The sequence below is a fragment of the Mus musculus genome, chromosome 9, assembly GCF_000001635.26.
Source record: "Mus musculus strain C57BL/6J chromosome 9, GRCm38.p6 C57BL/6J".
In the NCBI taxonomy this organism is placed as follows: domain Eukaryota; kingdom Metazoa; phylum Chordata; class Mammalia; order Rodentia; family Muridae; genus Mus; species Mus musculus.
In genome coordinates this window covers 64,077,232-64,088,410 of record NC_000075.6, presented here as the reverse complement: position 1 = coordinate 64,088,410, position 11,179 = coordinate 64,077,232, and the positions used below count along the sequence as shown (strand labels likewise).

Sequence of the window (11,179 nt, the reverse complement as noted above, 5' to 3'; positions counted from 1 at the left end):
TGGGCCAAACTGTTTCAGCCCTCTGAGTCCCTCCCGCATGTCCTCTGTGTGACTTTGTTAAGGACTCCTCACCATGGATGGGGATGAAGACAGGATGCTAAGGACATGTTTGCTGGAATAAAAACTGCAACACCGCTTCTTATCACAGGCAGAGCAAGGTGTGCACACTATTCCCTCTTGTTTCCTCTTTTATGACAAAGGAGTTGAGACTCAGAAGGTGTTTTATGGCCCAAGGTCACAGAGCAGGTAGACTGAGAAGGGGGGGGGGGCTCTGCAATTATTCATCTTGGGTCTGCCTTCCTCCCAGCACGCTAAGGCCTCAGTGTCCCTACTGTGATGTAGGCAAAGAAATATCTGGGTGGGCTGGGTGGGTGTTACATTCCTTTAATTCCAGCACTCACAGAACAGAGGCAGGCAGATCTCTGTGAGTTCCAGGACAGCCTGGTCTTCAGAACAAGTTCCAGGTCAGCCAGGACAAAGAAATCCTGTGAAAACAAAAACAAAAACCAGAAGTTATTTGGGTGGGACACGGGTGTAAAGATTGATAGGAAAGATCCATTTCTCTGCCTTGCCCAGAATGGGAAATGCCCCAGCAGCTAGAGCCCTTCCTTAAATGTTTCTGGACAGCTCAAGATCTAGCACAAAACTCTGTTGCAGGATGGTTGGTCAAGCTCTGGGAAATGTAACTGCAATGACAGGGAATAGACACCAGGTGGCGCCATACAACCCTCTGTGTTTTCTGGAAAGCTGTGTGGTTCTGTGTCTCTTTGAGCTGGCTGTCCTCTGAGCCTGGTGTGCCAGCTAGGTAAAGTAAATGTGGGAGGGACAGGCCCAGATGGAAGGCCTGTGCTTTGAAGTAGGTTTCTGCCTGGGACTGTGACACAATTGCTGTTCTCTGGGACCCGCCTCCCCATATGTAGGATACGGAGTCTCTTCTCTCTCATTGAGAGTTTGTGTCTTAGTTTGTGAAGCACGTGGTGTGGGGCTTAGCTTGCATCCTAACACCGGGTAAGACTTTAAACCTTCAGGTGAGCTGTAGGTCTGCCCTTTGCTTCCATCTTGACTTGGGGGCAGAAGCACTGTCCTTGAGCCACAGGAGACCCCAATATCCTAATAGTTCCCAGAGGGAGGACCTTGAGGTCCAGGGATTTCCTCCAGACTCTTCCACTCTCACTGGTCCTGAGGACAACTGTCAAAAGCTCCTCCTGTCCTCTGCTCAGAGGCCCCACAAAGAACATTTCCCCGCATTAGGGCTACAGGAACTAGGGAAGATGGATCTTGCTGGCTGTACTGTTGTGAGGTGAAAAGGTCCATTGACCCCTGGAGTAGCGGGGACACTGAACCACATAGGCTGTCACTCCCAGGGTCTCCCGTGGGAAAGTCCCTCAGTGCTCACCTGCCCAGATCCTGCAGCACTGTTTCCAAAGGGTTAACTCAACCTTTGGACACGGTGGTACTTGTGCCTTTGATTCCAGCAATAAAGAGGCACAGGCGGGGACCCTTGTGAATCCAAGGCCAGCTTGGTCTACAAGGACAGCCAGGGCTACACAGGGAAACCCTGTCTCAAGAATGAAACAAAACACCCCAAACCAAACAACAACCCCCCACCCCAAAGAATAATCCAGTTCAAGCCTAGCGTCCCATGGGGGAAGTTGCAGCACCTGCTTTTATTCATGAAAGAAAAAGGTTTCTGTTCCTGTTAGTTAGTTAGCTTCCGAAAACCTTCTCCGAGAGTCAGGATGGGGGGCAGGGGGAAAACCAGTAAAAGTGCAGGAAAATGGAACTCCAGATACGCAGCACATGAACAGCCTATACCCCGGAGAGGGACCTTGCCCCAGTCCCAGCCTTATAACATAGACAGGGACAAAGCATGCTGGGAACCTGAACTCACTGCTATTTACACTCAGTTTACATTCTGCAGTACTAGAGAAGGTTTTTCTAGATCTTGGGGCAGGAAGAGATCAGGGCTCAGAGAGACTGTGGGGAGGGGGAGGAGAGGGCACTCACTTTTAAGTTTGCACTGAGCCAGTGAGGGCTGGAGTTGGAGTGGGGAGGGGTGTGCAGAGCAGGAGCCTGAGGCTCTCCTGCGCTGGAAAGGCAAAGGGGCTTCTGTTGCCTGGCAGACGCCTGGGTGAGGAAAGAAAGACACAGGTGACTATGTTTCCTGGAGTCAGTTGCCTATAACCAAGGGTGAACCTGTGGCCCTAGGACTTCCACAGGGTGGGGCTGGCCTGAAGGCCTAGCCTTGTAGGCCCCACCCAAGCCCTTGCTCTGGGTTTGCTGCAAAGTCCTGGGGAGGGGGGAACCAATGTCATTCACCCCAATGCCTTTCTCTCAGGAATAAAACCTATTTGATTGTGACAAGTCATGAGAGCTCCCTGGTCTCAGATTGTGGCTGTATAAAAGGCACCACACACACAGTAAGTATATATAGGTAGCAGTTGCTGCATTACAAAGGAGTCTAACTTTCTTGGGGCACTATTCTAGAGGATGCTTAAAACCCAACCAACCAACCAAACAACCAACCAAACAAACAAACAAACAAAAAAAAAAAACAAAAACAAAAAAAAAAAAAGAAAGAAAAAGAAAAACTGGACTGGAGAGATGGCTCAGCGGTTAAGAGCACTGACTGATCTTCCAGAGGTCCTGAGTTCAAATCCCAGCAAACACATGATGGCTCACAACCGTCTGTAATGGGATCCGACGCCCTCTTCGGTTGTGCCTGAAGACAGCTACAGTGTACTAATAGATATACAGGAAAATCCTTTCCATCCTTTGATATTGAGGGGTGGAGGGAAGGTACATAGGAGAGAGTGAGTTTTTACTTGTTATGAAGCCCGGAGTGTGCCCGGAGGCTGGCCAACTGTGAGGGATGGGGAGTGAGGGAAGACGCTGGAAATCAGGGTCAAACCAATGGAGAGACCTGGCTTTCGGCTGTTAGGTCTGATTTTGCAGTGAGTGGGTAAGGAAAAAGAGGGTCTCTGTGTAAGGGAATGCCTTCTAGTTGCTCCCTGAGTTCAGCCTGAGCTTCGGGTTGCCAGGGGAGGCCTCTCTCAGCCCTGTTCTCCCCAACCCTCCTGCCTCCCTAGCAGTTTGGCAGCCGACTGGATGTTCAGTGCGGAATTTAAAGAATCCGAACAGGCAGAATGCTAATCCCACCCGGAGAGATTGCCCTGAGCCTCCGCTGCCGGCTGGCGGGAAAAGCCCCCTTGTGTGGCAGCAGGAGAGAAAAGGGATCGGTCTGCCCAGGCGGGCTCTGCCTGCGGCCAGGGGACCAGGTCAAGTCCCTGGACCTCCCGGGGTCCCGGACCCGCCCGTGGAAACGGGAGCACCTCAGTATCCAGATCTCGTGCAGAGTCAGGCTTGGGGCTTCGAGGGTGAGCGACCTGGCACTCAGGGACCTGGCGTTGGGGGACTTTGGGTCCCGGTCCCCGCCCGGCTGTGCCCTCAGCCGTCACCCCTGTGGCCTCGGCGTCTCGCAGTCTCGGGCGCCGGAGTGCCGGGCGTTATCTGCGCTCCGGGCCGAGCCGGGCCCTTCCCTCCCAGGGCCGCCCCGCCGCTCCCGCCTTATCGGACGCCGAGCTGGCGAGGGCTGAGCCTACCTCCCCCGGGACTCGCGACTCCCAGTGAATCTTCCCCCTGGTTCCCCTCCTCCCCTGGGCTCCCTCTCGAAGCTATCGCTTCTCCTCCTCCTCCTAGGGCTTCCCTCCTGAAATGCCCCCCTCCTCAGGTACCCCCTTCATGGCCAGGCTGAGTAAGAGGCTGAGCATTCGAAAAGGATTTTGTTTTTCAGATTTCTCTCTTCCTCAAAACAGACAAGCCTAACTATGGTTTAACTCATTTAGTCACATTTTAAATGATTTCACAAGAGAGGAAAATTCTGCAAAACAAAGTGAAACTGTAAAACACCCTAAACTCAGCGTCCACCAGGGCTTTGGGAGCCCCAGCCACTGGCCAGGTCCCAGCAGAAGCCTGGATGGTTTGGCGGCCACAGGCTTCTCTGCACAGTTGAGTGTGCAGCGTTGGCAGGATCTCAGAGCACCCTTGGTAATAACGAATTGGCAATATGGATGGAAAGCCATAAAAGTAGTCATCTACTGCGTTCAGTGACCCCGCTCTGGGAATGTGTCCCAAGGAAACAGTCGAGCAAGCAGCCCACAGCTCTGGCTCCTTCCATGTGTTAATCAAAGGGCCAGTGAGCCACACTTCCTCAGCGTGGGCAAGTGGATCTGAACCCAGCAGTCACCTACAAACATCTCTGCTCCCTGTCTTAAGGGGGGGACAGTTCTGCGTTCCGTGTTTGCAAGAATTGGGGGAGACAGCCCTCAGAAGCATCTAGTACCCAATGGGAGGGGAAAGAAGTTAAGCCACGTGTGTTTGCGCTTGCCTTTTCAGAAATGAGAGTATGGAATAGTTCAAGCCACATTTGTAAACAGGCAGCTCTCCATATCCAGGCTCCCACATCTAAGGAGCCAGCTGACCTCAGACCAAAATATTTCTAAAATATCTGTTCTGAACGCAAGCAAACTCTTGTCATTCCCTAAGCGATCTAGATTCACCATTTCCCCAGTGCTTACACTGAGCTACACGCGGTACAAGCAACCTGGAGGCCATGAAGAGCTAAGGAATGGAGTACACAGGTTAGAAGTAAGCACTAGGCATTCTGTGGACAGGGCTTAGCTCCCTTGCATCTTGTAAGGTTCTGGACCCAATCCCAAGCATTCTGAGGGAAGACCAGAGAAAGTGTACATGCTGATTAAGAGTTTGGGAGTTTAGGGGACTGCAGACATGGCTCAGACTTTTTGCTCTTGAATAGGACCCCAGTTCAGTTCCCAGGATGCACAGGTGGCTCACAACCCCTGGAACTTAAGTTCCAGGGAATCCAACCCCCTTTTCTGGCCTCTGAGTACACTGCACTTGTGTACAAACTTACATTCAAGACATATAACTAAAAATAATAAAAATAACATCCAAAATATGATTAGGAGTTTTGGGGTGTGGAGAGATGGCTCAATGGTTAAGAGTGTTTGTTGAGCAAACATGAAGACCAGACTGGTTCAGGTCCCAGCTCCCATATAACAAGCCTGGGAACACACTGGGTCTTCCAAGTGAATATTGTTACCCTTGCTCTAAGGTGGGCAGAGACAAGAGGGTTGCTGGGACTTGCTGGCTCCCAGCCTAGTCAAGAAAATGAAGCCCTGCTTCATGGAAACTTAGACTTAGAGGAATAGTCAGAGTGCTTTCTAGCCTCTGCATGCACAGGTGCACCCACCTGTATACACACAGGTGCACATAGTCTCATACACAGGTGCGCCCACCTGTATACACACAGGTGCACATAGTCTCATACACAGGTGCACCCACCTGTATACACACAGGTGCACATATTCTCTCATACAGAGATGCATACATACTAATACAAATCAATCAATTTTTTAAAAATTAAGTTATATTTATGCCAAGTGGTAGTTCAGGACTTAAATCTAGCACTCTGGAAGCTGAGAGAAGCAGATCTCTATGAACTTGAGGCCAGGCTTGCCAACATAGTGAGCTCCAGGACAGCCAAGGCTATATAAAAGACCCTGTCTAAAGAAAGTAAAGATTGAGGCTGGATATGGTGGGACCGCCTTTGATTTTAGTACCCAAGAGGCAGAGGCAAGCAGATCTCTGAGCTTGAGGCTAGCCTGATCTAGATAGAATTCAGGAAATCCAGGCTACATAGAAAAAACACTCTAAGAAAACAAAACAAGGGCTGGAGAGATGGCTCAGTAGTTAAGAGCACTGACTGCTCTTCCAGAGGAGCTGAGTTCAATTTCCAGCCACCACATGGTGACTCACATCTATCTCAATGGGATCTGATGCCCTCTTCTGGTGTGTCTGAAGACAGCTACAGTGTACTTATGTATAATAAATAAATAAGTCTTAAAAAAAAACTTTAAAAAAGAAAACAAAAAAGCCAAAAATAAATGTTAAATTGTGTTTATTTGTTTATTGTATGTGTATGTGTGTGTGTGTGTGTGCATGGGTGCATGAAAGCACATGTATACCATGGCACACATGTGGAGATCAGAGGACAATTCCAGAGAGTTGATTTTCTCCTACCAGGTGGATTCTAGGTTTGAATCTCAGGTCCTCAGGGTTGGCGGTGTCTCTATCTGCTAAGTATCTCATTGGCTCCTATAAAGAAATAAATCTAAAAAAGAGTTTATGAGTTTTGAGTCTTTCTAGTTTGGGCTTTACCACTGATTTCCTAGCTTGATGTGATGTACTTCTTCATAAAGGATGACAGACCCTGGGTGTGGTGGCGCACACCTTTGATCTCAGTGCTGAGACGCAAGAGATGGTCAGGGTCTGAGTTTCACTACAGAGTAGTCTACACAGCGAGAGCCTGGGGAAGGGAGGGAGCCAGAGACAGAGAGACAGAGAGACAGGGTCTAGACAGATGGATGGCTTAGTGGGTACTGAGTTCAAATCCTCAGAACTCACAGAAAGCTGGACATACAGATGGTACTATAAATCTGTAATCCCAAAATGGGGGCTGGGGGTGGGGTGGGGAAGAGACAAAATCCCCAAACCCAGCAGGTCAGACTGCCTCTCGTAGGCAGAGGTGAAGAAAAGACTGCCAAACAGAGTGAGAGGCAAGAGCCAACATCCAAGGTTGTTCTCTGACCTCCATCCACATATACACATCCTGTTGTGAGTGTTCACATATTAAATGTAAAAAGAAGGGAACACAGATCTTTCCGAGTTGTTAACTCTGACTTTTCTGGAGCTCACAGGCAAGGACTTAGTGGTCAGGGCTGTGAAACCCTTCCTTGCTTCAGGAAGAATCCTGCAGTTAGCTCTGGCTTGGTCTGTTATCCTGGAAGCAGAAGAATGTCCCGACTTAGTCCCCATTCCCCTAGAAAGCCAGGCTGTCCAGCAGTGTAGGAGTTTGGTACAATTTGTTCTCACACAACTGAAGAAGAGAAGCATCCACATGCCGGTGGTCCCAATGGGCCAGTCTTTGAGACAGGGCAGCCTAGGTTTATGACCCAGTGGAAGGAGGTAGGGGGCTGCTGAGGCTGGCCCAGGTTTTGGTGTGCTGAGGGCTCTGAAGGGAACACACCTTTGACCTGCACCTTTTATTTTGAATGACAAGATTATGGGGCGTGTCCTCTGGTCTCAGAAAGGACTGGGAATAGCAGGGAGATGGCATTGGAGGGTGGGTGGCTGCCACTCCAGCCTGTGTGGCTGGGGGTGGGGGTAGTGGGGTTCCCTGAATATCCTCCCCCCACCCCCTTGCCCCCCCCCCCCCCGCGCTGGCTCACCTCTGTGCTGACCTTGTCCTCTCCCATTTTATCCCCTTCCCCGCTTTGTTCTCTGTCATCTCTTCACTGTCTCTCCTCTCCTTCCTGCCTTCTTTCATCCCTTTCCCTCCTTCTACCCTCCCTCCTTCCCTCCCTCCCTCCCCACCTTAACCATTTCCATTTCTCTCCTCCTCACCCCTCCCCTCTTCTTCACTACCCTCACCCCTTCCTTCTCTCCGCTTCCTGCTCCTGCTTCTTCCCTCTTTGCAGTTGAGATAAACTTACCCAAAGCTACAGGAACACCAGAAGCTGTGTCTTCCCCCATCTTTTTGCTCCCTGGTCCGGTCCCTGCCCTGGGTCTGCTGCTGTCGGGCCCCACTTCCTCAGCTACAGAGTGCCTGCCCCACCCCTGCCCCTTTTCTGGTGCTGAATCATAACTGATGTGCAGGTGGGCCTCCGGTCACAGAGAAGTGTTCCTGGGGTAGGTATTTATCTGAATCCCCCAACTGCCCTATGAGGAGGGGGCTTGGCCCCTGTTCTCCAGATGCCTAAGGAGTCATGGGACATAACCATGGAGGTGACTTTCTGCTGACCTCTCATGACCCCTCTCTTTCCCCACAGGACACTTGGGCAGGTCATCTTGGGTCAAGAGTATAAGGCCATTATCCTTTTACTGCAAATGATAGGGTCACCGTGTGCATATGTACACAGTGTGGCCACCCCATGGATTTCTGGGGCTGAAAAAACTCCAGAAAGCACTTGAGTTCACCAGGATGCCAGAGAGGGTCAATGACAGAACATCCTGAAAATCGAACGTCTCGGTTTCACTTGACATTGTGTGACCTGTCCTGAGCATTTGATATGTATTAATTCACAGAACCACCCACGACCCCCTGTCTGTAAGGTAGATGCTGTTTGGAATCCTACTCTATGAGTAAGAAAAAGTGAGGCACAGAGAGGTCAACCAACTTCTCAGAGGACACACAGTTAGAATGTGGAAGGGCTGAGTCAGCACTTTTGGAGGGGAGGGCCACGTGGGCAGTAGGGTTCATTTTGCTTTGTTTCTAACACAGGGTGTTTTGTTTTGTTTTTAATAAGAGTGTGGGGGCTGGAGAGATGGCTCAGTGGTTAAGAGCGCTGACTGCTCTTCCAAAGGTCCTGAGTTCAAATCCCAGCAACCACATGGTGGCTCACAACCATCCGTAATGAAACCTGATGCCCTCTTCTGGAGTGTCTGAAGACAGCTACAGTGTACTCACATAATAAATAAATAAATAAATCACATAATAAATAAATAAATCTTAAAAAAAAATAAGAGTGTGGCCCCCTTAATCTTCTCTAAGCTCTGCCTGTCCCTGCCAATCACAGGGACAGCTCTTAACCTCCAAGAACTGGGACTTGGTGAAGACGATATTCTGGGGATTCCTGTGCCCCTCTGGTGGTCAGGGTTGTAGTAGGGTGTCTTCCAAAGCCTGGCAGGGCCTCCTCACAGCCTACAGACTGGGAGAGACTCAAGGCTCCTTCCTGCCCACTGCCATCTCTGCAGGAGCATAGACTATTCGCAGGGAGCCTGCATTGAGTGTTTGGGCAAGACCATAGGGTGCCAGTTCCACCTGCATGGCTGGGTGACCTCAGCCAAGTGTCTTTACCTCCTGGAGTCTCTTTCTGCTTCATCTGCTTCAGAGGCAAAGGTACAATGACTTTACGATGGGGTACACGCTAGCATCGCATCCCAGGCACATGGAATTGCTAAAGACGATTACAGTCTTGGGAGTCAACATTGCTACGGAGCCTGGAGGTGCCAGGCACACATTAGGGGCTGAGTAGACTGGAAGGGATAAGGCAGACGCCTCCCACTCTCTAGGACCTCAATGGTAGAGGCTACCATCCCAGTTTTCCTGTTGGTGTCCCTGGGGCATGGAAATGCTGTCATTCCCAAACTGGTGATGGCTATAGCAAGCTGAGAGGGGTCTGTGGCTCCGCTGTATCACAAGGGTTCAAGAATTAAGTAGACCATCCAGAAAGGCTTGGTGGAGAAATTCAGGGTGGTACAGGACAGTGGGCAGGGGAAGACTGAACCCTGGCATTGGAATTCAGAGCTGAAAGACCTAGCAAGGGAGAAGAGCTAGCCAGAAGGGTAGCAGTGGGGTAGGGCCAGAGACCATGAGAAAGATTACATGGGGACTGGACACACGTGGGGACGGCCTCACACATGTTCCAGGAGGAGACTGCATGGGACCCATGTGGCAGGGACACACACACACACACACACACACACACACACGGTTTGGTTGTTTGTCCACTGACCGCCACTTTCAGCAGAGCCTGTCTCTGGGGTGTACTTGGGAGTGGGCTGGGACAGAAACCACAAGGAGTGTTTTAATGGGAGCGGATGCAATACCCACAGCACACGGTAAGATAGCCTCAAGCCACAGCCTTGCAGGCCATCCTCCCCCACACCAGCTCCTTCCAGGGGGCCTCACACAGGGGCCGAAGGACTGTTCCAGCCCCAGGGGCACCAAGCTGGCCTAGGAAGGGGAAGAGGCCACAGCCACACTGTCTGCCGCCAGGGCTGAGCTCCGGGCCTCCCCCAGTCCCCCGGCAGACAGAACTAAACAGCCTGGCTTATCAGCTGTCGCCACTGTGTCCCACCCAGCTGAGCTGGGCTCTGGCTGCTGGGAAAGTGGCCCCCTGCCCTTTGCCAGGTACAACACAGCCCAGGGTGGGGTCTGGTGATGCTGCTTTCCCAGGGGTCAGGCCCGGGGGAGGGGACTTAGGGAGAGAATGCCACCGCTTCTCTGGAGGCTTCTAGAGAGTTCTTCTTGGGTATTAGTTTAAGATGGTGCAAGCAGCCTGAGAGAACATTCTGCGTATAAAACAGACATGTTGGGGTTGGGTATGTGGCTCACCTGGTACAGCAACTGCCCGTCATGCACAAAGACCTGGGTTCTGTTTCCTGCACAGTTTAACCTGGGTGTGGTTGTGCATGCCTGTAGCTCCAGTGCTCAGCGGCAGGAGGATGAGGAGTTTAGAGCCACATGGTGAGTTGAAGCTAGCCTGGGCTACTCGAGACCCCTCTACAAACCAAATCAAACCAGCCCCATTGGGCTGGGCTGGGCTGTACCATATATGTGTATGTACCATTCAGGCCCGTGGTGCCATCGATGTGTGCACTGTCCCCCACGCTAATTCTTGAGATGAACAAACCTGGGACCCAGTAACCTTCCCACCCATCCCCACCTTCCCCACAGCATCTCATCCTGGGAACCTGAGGCCAGAGGAGGAATTTTGCGAAGGGCAGCATCACACGACCTCTCTGGGCTTCAGTGTCTTCCTCTGATCACTGGGCATGGCTCTCCTTCAGGATGCTTGTGTGTCTGTGAAGAGTGTGGGGGCAGGGTGCTTCTTGTCTTCCTAGATCTCAAGGGACCCAGCGAGGGGACAGGGGTTGCCCCTTAACTACTGCTTTGGTCACATAAAGTCTGCCAACCTAGTGGGCCTGGCCCACCTCCACCTATCCTTGGCAACCTGCGTGGGGACCTGGGCTCTCCTCTTTCAGACAGAGCTGATTAGGCCCAGTCAGTCAGCTCCAAGCTCTCTAGTCTAATGGCAGAGTGTCTTCCTGGGCCTCAGTTTCCCTTTCTATAAGCTGGAGGTAATGGTTGGATCTATCTACAGTAGTACCTTAGACACTAATGAGGCTGCCTCTAGACAGGCCTTTCTCACAGACTGAGCTGCAACAGCAAGCTCAAACAGTGATTCTTTCTCTTCTTCCAGCCACACCCTGACTCAGAGGCTCTGACTGCCCCCTTCCAGGGTCCATCCTCCTGAGGGACCCCAGAGGAGATTAGGCTATGTGCTGCTAGACGGGTTGATGGAAGTGGACATAG

General features: G+C 51.4%; 1 long non-coding RNA gene across 1 annotated transcript; it reads right to left on the bottom strand.

Annotated features, from left to right (window-relative positions):
* Window positions 1–365: 365 nt before the first annotated feature.
* Scarletltr (Scarletltr, erythroid developmental long intergenic non-protein coding transcript) lies at window positions 366–7,650 on the bottom strand. The gene is made up of 3 exons (NR_040743.1): window positions 7,575–7,650; window positions 2,008–2,127; window positions 366–485 (listed from the first exon to the last, which is right to left on the bottom strand). It is a non-coding gene; the product is annotated as a Scarletltr, erythroid developmental long intergenic non-protein coding transcript (long non-coding RNA).
* Between the last annotated feature and the right edge of the window lie 3,529 nt (window positions 7,651–11,179).